Genomic DNA, 8,494 nt, shown 5'->3' with positions numbered 1-8,494 from the left:
ATCATCTCGGTTCAGTCAGACGAGCTCAGTTGCTTGACGTGATAGATAGATACGCGATCCTCTTTGATGAAGACGCCCCTTTAGGACGAATTCCTGGGATCCGTCATACGATTGCCACGGCAGATTGTCAGCCGACAAAAACGCGGCGATGGAGGCTGCCGGAGAGCGCTCGCGCTACAATCCGTGAAGAGTGTGCAAAAATGTTGAGAGACGATGTTATTGAGCCATCCATGTCACCCTGGTTGTCTCCGGTCGTCCTGGTCAAAAAGAAAGACGGGGGAGTACGTTTTTGCGTTGATTATAGAGGATTAAATCGTGTTACTACGGCAGATGCGTATCCGATGCCGCGCTTTGATCAGACAATAGATGAGCTTGCGGGCACCAAGTGGTTTACAGCCCTGGATGCCAGGTCCGCATATTGGACCATAGAGGTAGAAGAGAAAGATCGGCCTAAGACCGCCTTCAGCGATGGCTTTAGATTATTTCAATTTAACCCCTTGCCGACGGGTACAACGGGTAGACACGTGCTATGCCTATTGTCAGTACTTCTTTGATTGTTTTTACACATAGATGGCTATACTTGTACTAAGTCACCAATGAGCCAGTTAGGAGTACTGCCCGTCTCGCCCGCTCACCCTTTTCTTTGATTTACGAAATATTTTACGTTATCTTATTTTGCTGTTATTAATATTAAAAAACATTATGATAATTATAATGTTTATAATAAAAATAACACCATCGATATTCATAGCACTAGTAAAAAATACGTTTTTCCCGCCAATTCAAATCACGTGAGGTCACAAGGTCTACTAAGTGACTCCTTTGTGGCTAAGCGCTAGCAGAGCCATCTATGGGCAGACATTTCACACAAAAATATAGAAAATAGGCTCAACATTTCCCCATTTTTTTTTTTTTTTTATTTTCTCCGGCGGCATTGGGTTAAGAGGATGCCATTCGGGTTAGCAACTGCCGCCTCTACACTTCAGAGAGCAATAAATGCTGCTTTGAGTCCGGTATTAGGTAAGCATGCCCTAGCTTACCTCGATGATGTCGTCATATACTCATCCTCATTTGAAGAACATCTCTATCATTTAGAGGAGACTTTGTATTCAAGCTGGCTTCAGGCTTAATGTGCAGAAGTGTCGTTTTGCCGTTCATACCTTTAAATTTCTCGGATTTCTTGTCACACCACAAGGGATCTTGCCTGGTCCCGAGAAAGTAGAGGCTATAGCTGATATGAAACCGCCGAAAACAGTAAGGCAAGTTAGACAATTTCTGGGTGCCACAGGTTTCTTTAGGAGGCATATTGATCATTATGCCTCGGTTGCTGCTCCAATCACACAGCTTTTACGGAAGAATACTAAATTTAGGTGGGAGGCCAAGCAACAGCAAGCATTTGACAAGTTGAAATCTAAATTAACGTCAGCCCCAGTACTGAGAAAGCCTAACTTTAACGAGAGTTTTGAACTGCCTTGCGATGTTTCCGGTATAGCTATTGGTGCATGCTTGATGCAAAGAAATGAAAAGGGAATGCCACAAGCAGTGGCTTACTATTCTCGTAAGTTGAGGGATGCCGAAAAGAAATACCCGATAATAGATCTCGAAGCCTTGGCAGTTGTGGAGGCGGTTCGTCACTACAATCCGTATTTGTATGGCCGTCATTTTCAGATATTCACGGACCATCGTCCGCTTGTTCATGTTTTCCGGAGGATGGCTAAGTCGGTCAGAATGACAAGATGGAGCCACGAATTATCCTTTTATAATTATGAGCTGAAATATAAGCCAGGTGCATCACACCATATTCCCGATTTGCTAAGTCGTAAAGTTGCTAATGTTGATGAAGAGCTGAGCCCTCAAAGAGTTGCAGAGGCGCAGCGTAGAGATCCATTATGGCAGGAGTTGCGGGAGTATTTAGAGGAAATACGGGTGCCAAGACGGAGACTTCCACTCCCTCTTGAAGAATTCGAATTAAGAGATGGATTGCTGTATCATGTCAGAATCCTTCCAGAGCGGGTGCTTCAGCAATTAGTCATCCCCAGGTCTTTAAGAGATGTAGCTCTTCAGCTAGTGCATAATGATAGATCAGCTGCACATCCTGGCATCTTCAGGACGTATTGCAGGCTGAGAGATCGCTTCTACTTCCCACAGATGCTTGCGGAGGTGAGAAGGTTTGTCGGTTCCTGTCGAGAATGTCAGAGAAGGAAAGGGGTCGGTCGTCGTGCTCCTTTGGCTCGATGCCTGAGGTCACACAGCCGTTTGATAGGGTCTCGGCTGATTTGATAGACATGCTGGGTTCTGCGAGTGGACATCGATACGTTCTAGTAATTATCGACCATTTCACTCGCTATTTGCAGTTGGTTCCTCTTTATTCTAAGAATGCAGAGACAGTAGCAGATGCTTTCGTGAAGAAATATGTTACTCTGTTCGGGCCGCCGAAAGCATTATTAACCGATAACGGGGCAGAGTTTATAAATGCATTATTTAGAAATGTGTGCACAATATTGCAGGTTAAAACGATGTATACAACCGCTTACCACCCACAGGCTAATGGTATGGTTGAACGCAGCAATCGTGTCATAAAAGATTCGTTGGCAACACTTGTGGATCAGCACCCCAACGACTGGAACGATCTTCTGCCGTATGTAAGACTGGCGCTGAACACAGCGCTACATCGCAGCATCAACCAAAAGCCCCTATATCTACTTACAGGCAGAGACTGTTACTTCCCAGGGAACCTTACAAATTATGAAGATGCAGACGAGGATGCCGCGAGGACGTTGCGTGAGAGGCTGAACGACGCCCGAGAGACTGCAGTCCAGGTTGCAAGAGACTCCAGAGATAGGCAGGCGCGAGATCATGACAGGCGTGTGAGACGGCATGCAGGATTTGACGTGGATGACCTCGTACTGGTGAGAGAAGTTTGAGCTTTGAGGCCCCGGTGGAACGGTCCCGTGAGAGTGCTGAAAGTCATCGGTCCCGTGAACTATGTGGTACAGAACCCGTACACCCTGCGGGGCGAGATGATCTGCCATGCGAATCGTCTACGACCATACAGGCCGAGGGCGGATTTGGAGTTTCCGGAGCCACCACAAGAACAACTGGAAGAGGATGCTGGCCAGGCAGACGATGGAGTAGAAGAGAACGTCGATGGCCCAGGCCAGGTAAACGACGAAATGGAGGATGATGTGGATGACCCACCCCAAGTCGATGGTGAAGGATCGGGAGAGGATGAATAAAATGGAGAACCAGGCAAACCAGGCGCAGGGTTGTGAGTTGCATGTATTTTACGAAAGGGGAGTCGGTCATTACCAAAGGGGAGTCAGTCAGTGGTTGTGAACCCCAGAATTTCTCACCAATATGCGCTTAATCACTGCTTTATATTCCCTTATAAAACCACTAATCATGTGCATCTCTTTTCAGTTGTAAAGTCCTGGTTGTGCCTGAGTGAGGTAGACGGGGACGGTTCCTGTCCATGTGTGTCACGAAACATCCTTTCAGGAGCTGATGGCGAGCACCCGGCGCGCTTTCAGGGGGAGGTGTTGTAGTGGACCGCCTGTGTACGTCCCCCACGGTCCCCTACATATCCTTTCGCCTACACCCCCCCCCCCCTCCTTCGAGATGAAGAACGGTGTCCACCCTCGCTCCACGGAGGAGGTCGCAGCCTCGTACGCCTCCTAGATCTCCCAAAACCCCTGTTTTTATCCCCTGGGGGTGAGGATGCCCGGCGCGGTGAGGAAGCTGCGGCAACAGAAAACGGGAAGCCCACCTGGAGCGACTCGCCTGTGCGGCCTCGTCACCTTTGTTAATGTTTTGTTTGCTTTATTTTGTTTTAGTTTGTTTTCGTGTTTTAATAAACTTTTTACATAGTGTTTTACACGGACCCTAATTTGAAAAGAGACCACCAAAAATGAACTTCTAAAGAAACTTTTAACCTTTATTCGTCTTTCTTATTATCATTTTATCTTAACTTTATTATGAATATTTTACCTTCTGGTTGTTTCATTTTTACACCGAACAGGTTATGAGTTTATTTTACTATGTACACGATGGTTCTTTTTTATTTTTACTATTTATTTCATAGAACTTTTATTCATCTTATGAATAAACTTTAAGGATATTTTTATTATTATAATAAGAACATTTCAATGTATACTGTAAGTTTGTATATATGCAAGTCTTATGAGAACCAAAACTTAGTTTCGCGGGCCGAGGTGACAATGGAAAGCCCCCGGACCTTCAAGGAAGGCGGTCCGAGGTCGAGGGCAGTTGAACTGCTGGACTGTGGTTGTGGTGTGCAGGATAAGGTGGTTTCGGAAATATAGTTTTTAAATTGCTTGTACGTTTTAATGTTTGTGCTTCGTGTTCTACAGTGTTTTATGTCTATTTCGTCTTTTGTGTTTTAGTGTTTGTTTTATTGTGCCATGTTTTCGTTTTAGCCTTGTTTTACACAATAAATAGACAATTTTATTATAACTTTTGATAAGTCCCCGACTCTCTGTAAGAAGGAAGGCTGAATAACGCCTAAACATATTTTAGTTTTAAAGTTAAGTTAAGTTAAGTAAGTTTATTTACCACCCTGGCTATCTGCTCAGGCGTGGGCAATCATGATTACAGTTTTATATACATCTGACACAGTACAGTAGTCTGTGACTACTGTAATTGTACATGGTAATATAGAAACATGTCATACATCATACAAAAATAATACGTTGATATGATCTTGCCGTGTTTACCTAACACTGTGTTTTTTTGTTAACGGCAGTTTTACATAGTAAATTTAGGATATAATACGAGTTTATCTTCCAATGTATCAGATGAAATGAAATATTCACATAGTTCTTTATACCTCATGTTAGGTGGTCTGAAAGGCTGTATCACATGACATTCCGAGATATAATGCTCAAGTTCGCTTGTTTTCTTCGTTACACAGTCTACATTTAGTTTCATCTGCACTTCTTGCACCGTGCAGTTGCCAATACATTCTGTAACCTAAACGTATTCTGGCAATAACCACGTCACATTGTCTGGTTTGACTTCGGTGCCACCCATAGGAGGGCTTGCTATCTCTATACTGATCGTAGTGCCTTATGGTACAGCTTTCAGGCCTTTGAGTGTTTGTCAGATCTACTAGTTCTTCCTTATGAGAACTTTTCAATATATGTGCAACCCTAGCAAGAGGCATCCCAAGATCTATGTTCACAGTATCTTTGCTACAGGCTTCCTTCGCCAATTTGTCGACGTGGTCGTGCTTGCTTATGCCAAGTTTTTAAATCCCGTAGATTTTTGTTATCCTTAAGAAACTGAATAAAATTGTCACGTGTATTGTCCTGCTTGTAGATATCACAAAGCTCCTGAACTCGCTTTTGTTCCCTTAATAGTGGAGGGTCACTGACCCACTTAGGTTGTTTTAGGCGTTGTGAATTGTTGCTCTTTAAGGTTTTCTTTGGACAGACCCAGGTGTTGCAGTAATCAGTGACCACTTCCATCATGTCCATGGAGAATTTATCAACACTCGTTACTGTGTAATCGTTATACCAGTCATAAATACGTGATTTAAAGTGGTGCTCAAGGTAAGGAGGAATATAAATTTTAAGCCTATTTGTTTTTGCAGATGGACTATTATCAACAGCGTATCTCGTTACTATTGCAAAGTGGTCACTGATTAGCTCTGTTGCAAGCATGCTTCTGACGTTTCCACGCACAAGATCCCTTCCTATTACATAATCTAGCCTGCCCCCCGCCACGTGAGTTTCCCTGTCTGTATCATATACGGTCATAGATCTATTGTTCACAAAATTTCGGAACTCTTCGCCATTTTCATTGCATTGACTGTCTCCAAATGTATAATATCTAGCATTAAAATCCCCCATGCATATTGTGCCGTGATTCTGAAAGTTGGGCAGTGAATCAGTTTGAAACTTTCTACACCTTGCGTATACATTGTACAGAGAGAAAAACCCAGAGGCTGTTCGAATGTGTAAATGCTGATATTGAACATTATTGTCATCAGACTTCTGCACCAACTTATGCGGTATGGTGTCACTGACATAAGTCAATAGGCCAGTCATCCCTGTGTTCGTATAGGAGTGGTACTCTCTAATTCTAGGGGCAGTTTTTATTTTAGTGGCTGATGTGAAGGGCTCTTGTAGACAGATAACGTCAACATTATGGTTATGAATGTAGTAGAGCAAGTCATTAATTCTACGGTTGACACCATGTATATTCCATGAGAGAAACGTAATTATTTTCTTGTCCCCCATCACACCCTATGATTAGCTGATTGGTCAAATTTGTGTTTGATGAAGCCCTTTAGTTTGCATATTTCTTGTACAGCATTACATATCTGTGCTGCATCTTGTTTATTTACACTGATTCTGCGCGCTTTCCTCATATTGATATTATACGTATAATTCGTACCCGATATCATTTTCTGAGTGATGTCCCATAGTTCGTTCGTTTCCTGCATATTTCCGTCGGCGTTGTTTTCACTGTTACTGCTGTCACCGTTTTTAGATGATTCGTCAATGGTATCTTGAGTAATAACATTATTACAGACCTCATTCGTATTTTCGACATCACTAACATCATTTAAAACCATATTTTCCCTGTCTGCGAATTCCTGTGGGTTGGTGACGTCACACGGCACTGGGTGGGGTGTAGTGAACACGCCTTTCGTTAGCCCACGCGACCTCTCTCTGCCCAGGTCATCCCCTACAGGACTTCGGACACAGATACGCACGGCTTTGGACATCGCCATGACCTCAGCTTCGTCAGTTCGGACGACGTCCCCGAACCGCTGGAGTAGCGGTCTTGTTACGCAAACCGCGGTTACCTCAGGCGGCATATGCTTATAAACAGCCTATGTACCCGCCGCCAGGTCACCGAGGTAACCCCAGAATGCTGGCAGAACGGTGGAGAGAGACCCTGCCTTGCTGCTGCCGGTGACACAGTCGATGGGGACATCTTTCGAGATACTACAGATCAGTTCATGTAATCTCAGTGCGATGTATAACAATTCCGTGTGCCCTGATACGAAGCGAGCGCTAGTCGACGGTGTATGTGCAGAAACTTGCGTTTAGTGACTATAAACATAGAACATTTGGGGAATGTTCACGTAAAATACTTTAGTGTAGTGTTCGTTCGTATTCGTGTTCGTATTCGTATGTGTATATATTTGTATGTCTGTGCGTTTTTCTATGTCAGCGTATTGAGTGTAATTGTTTGTATTTGTTTAATTCATGTATGTCCGTAATTCGTTGCATGTATTTGTTTAGTTGTTTCGTAATGTTGAGTATAACAATTGAACTAGATAAAATCTACTCGCTTTGCAGAACACCATGACCAAGTATGCCGTGTTGCAAGATTTTACTTTAATTTCAAACTCACGCGATTGGAAAATAACGAATACAGACTCGTAATGGACTTACTATTTCAACCTAAATACGATTTAAGCAGAAGAATTATAACGAGCAAGGAAAAACTTTATTCAAGTGCTTTAGACTGTAAAGCAGGTACATTTTTTTTTAGCATAATACATCCTTGACGAGATGTAGAAATTCTACTTTAGACAAGTTTGCATCTTAAACTATTTAATAATTATTTGACATTAACAGCTTCCAAAATATGTACTCAAGAAATCTGCTAGTTCAAGCTTTACTTTAAAATAGTTTACTGAAATTTAACACTGAACTGCCAATACAGCAAAGATTATATCTTTCCATCTTTCTTGCTTTTTCACGATATATATCCTGGAAGAACAACCGCATTCTGCAAGACAATGATGATATTGGCAACATATATTATCGCATGGTAATGTTTAGGTCAATATTATTGCGAAAATAATAAATAAATGAAATAAATAATATGCTAAAATTATGTTATATCTTCATGTGTCGACTATAAACAGATCTTCTCGCAACCACAAAACAACAAAAAGGATAAATCAAGGATAACTTACAGTTCCGTTCTTCTTGCTTCTCACGGCGCTCCCGCTTTCGCGCCTTCTCCTTCTGCCTCCGCGAGGACTCTCTCTCCTCGCGGCCTCCCTTTTATCCACTTCTTCACGTGACCTTTTCTGAAAATATTATACTATTATAATAATTATAATAACTGTATTATTATGGAAAATAATAGTGAATCATATATGTTATTAAAACACTGACATTTATGTTGTGATATTGTAGACTCTGATACTTTTCCCGACAATGTTAAAGTGTTGCTAAACAGAAACAAGTACAAGCGCGATCTGAATGTTTGACAAGGCAACGCCGTCAGCGTTACCAGTGACTAGAAAAGAATAAATAAATGAAATAAACAATATGCTAAAATTACGTTATATCTTCATGTGTCGACTATAAACAGATATTATCGCAACCACAAAACAACAAAAAGGATAAATCAAGGATAACTTACAGTTCTGTTCTTCCTGCTTCTCACGGCGCTCTTGCTTTCTCGCCTTCTCCTTCTGCCTCCGCGAGGACTTCTCTCTCCTCGC

At 42.4% G+C, this 8,494-nt stretch overlaps 1 long non-coding RNA gene across 1 annotated transcript in view; it reads right to left on the bottom strand.

Moving 5' to 3' along the window:
* Positions 1-7,356: 7,356 nt before the first annotated feature.
* The window catches only part of LOC125039777, a 5,497-nt gene continuing 4,359 nt past the window's right edge, over positions 7,357-8,494 (bottom strand). Inside the window, exons 2-4 of the long non-coding RNA XR_007116147.1 lie at positions 8,413-8,494; positions 7,958-8,074; positions 7,357-7,767 (exon numbers count right to left, since the gene is read on the bottom strand). The exon at positions 8,413-8,494 is cut by the window's right edge and continues 36 nt beyond it. This is a non-coding gene — a long non-coding RNA (uncharacterized LOC125039777). The remainder of the gene's footprint in view (positions 7,768-7,957; positions 8,075-8,412) is intronic.

This window comes from Penaeus chinensis, chromosome 27 (assembly GCF_019202785.1).
Source record: "Penaeus chinensis breed Huanghai No. 1 chromosome 27, ASM1920278v2, whole genome shotgun sequence".
Taxonomy (NCBI): Eukaryota; Metazoa; Arthropoda; class Malacostraca; order Decapoda; family Penaeidae; genus Penaeus; species Penaeus chinensis.
Note: the sequence above shows the minus strand (reverse complement) of the source record. Positions and strands in the feature narration are given on the sequence as shown.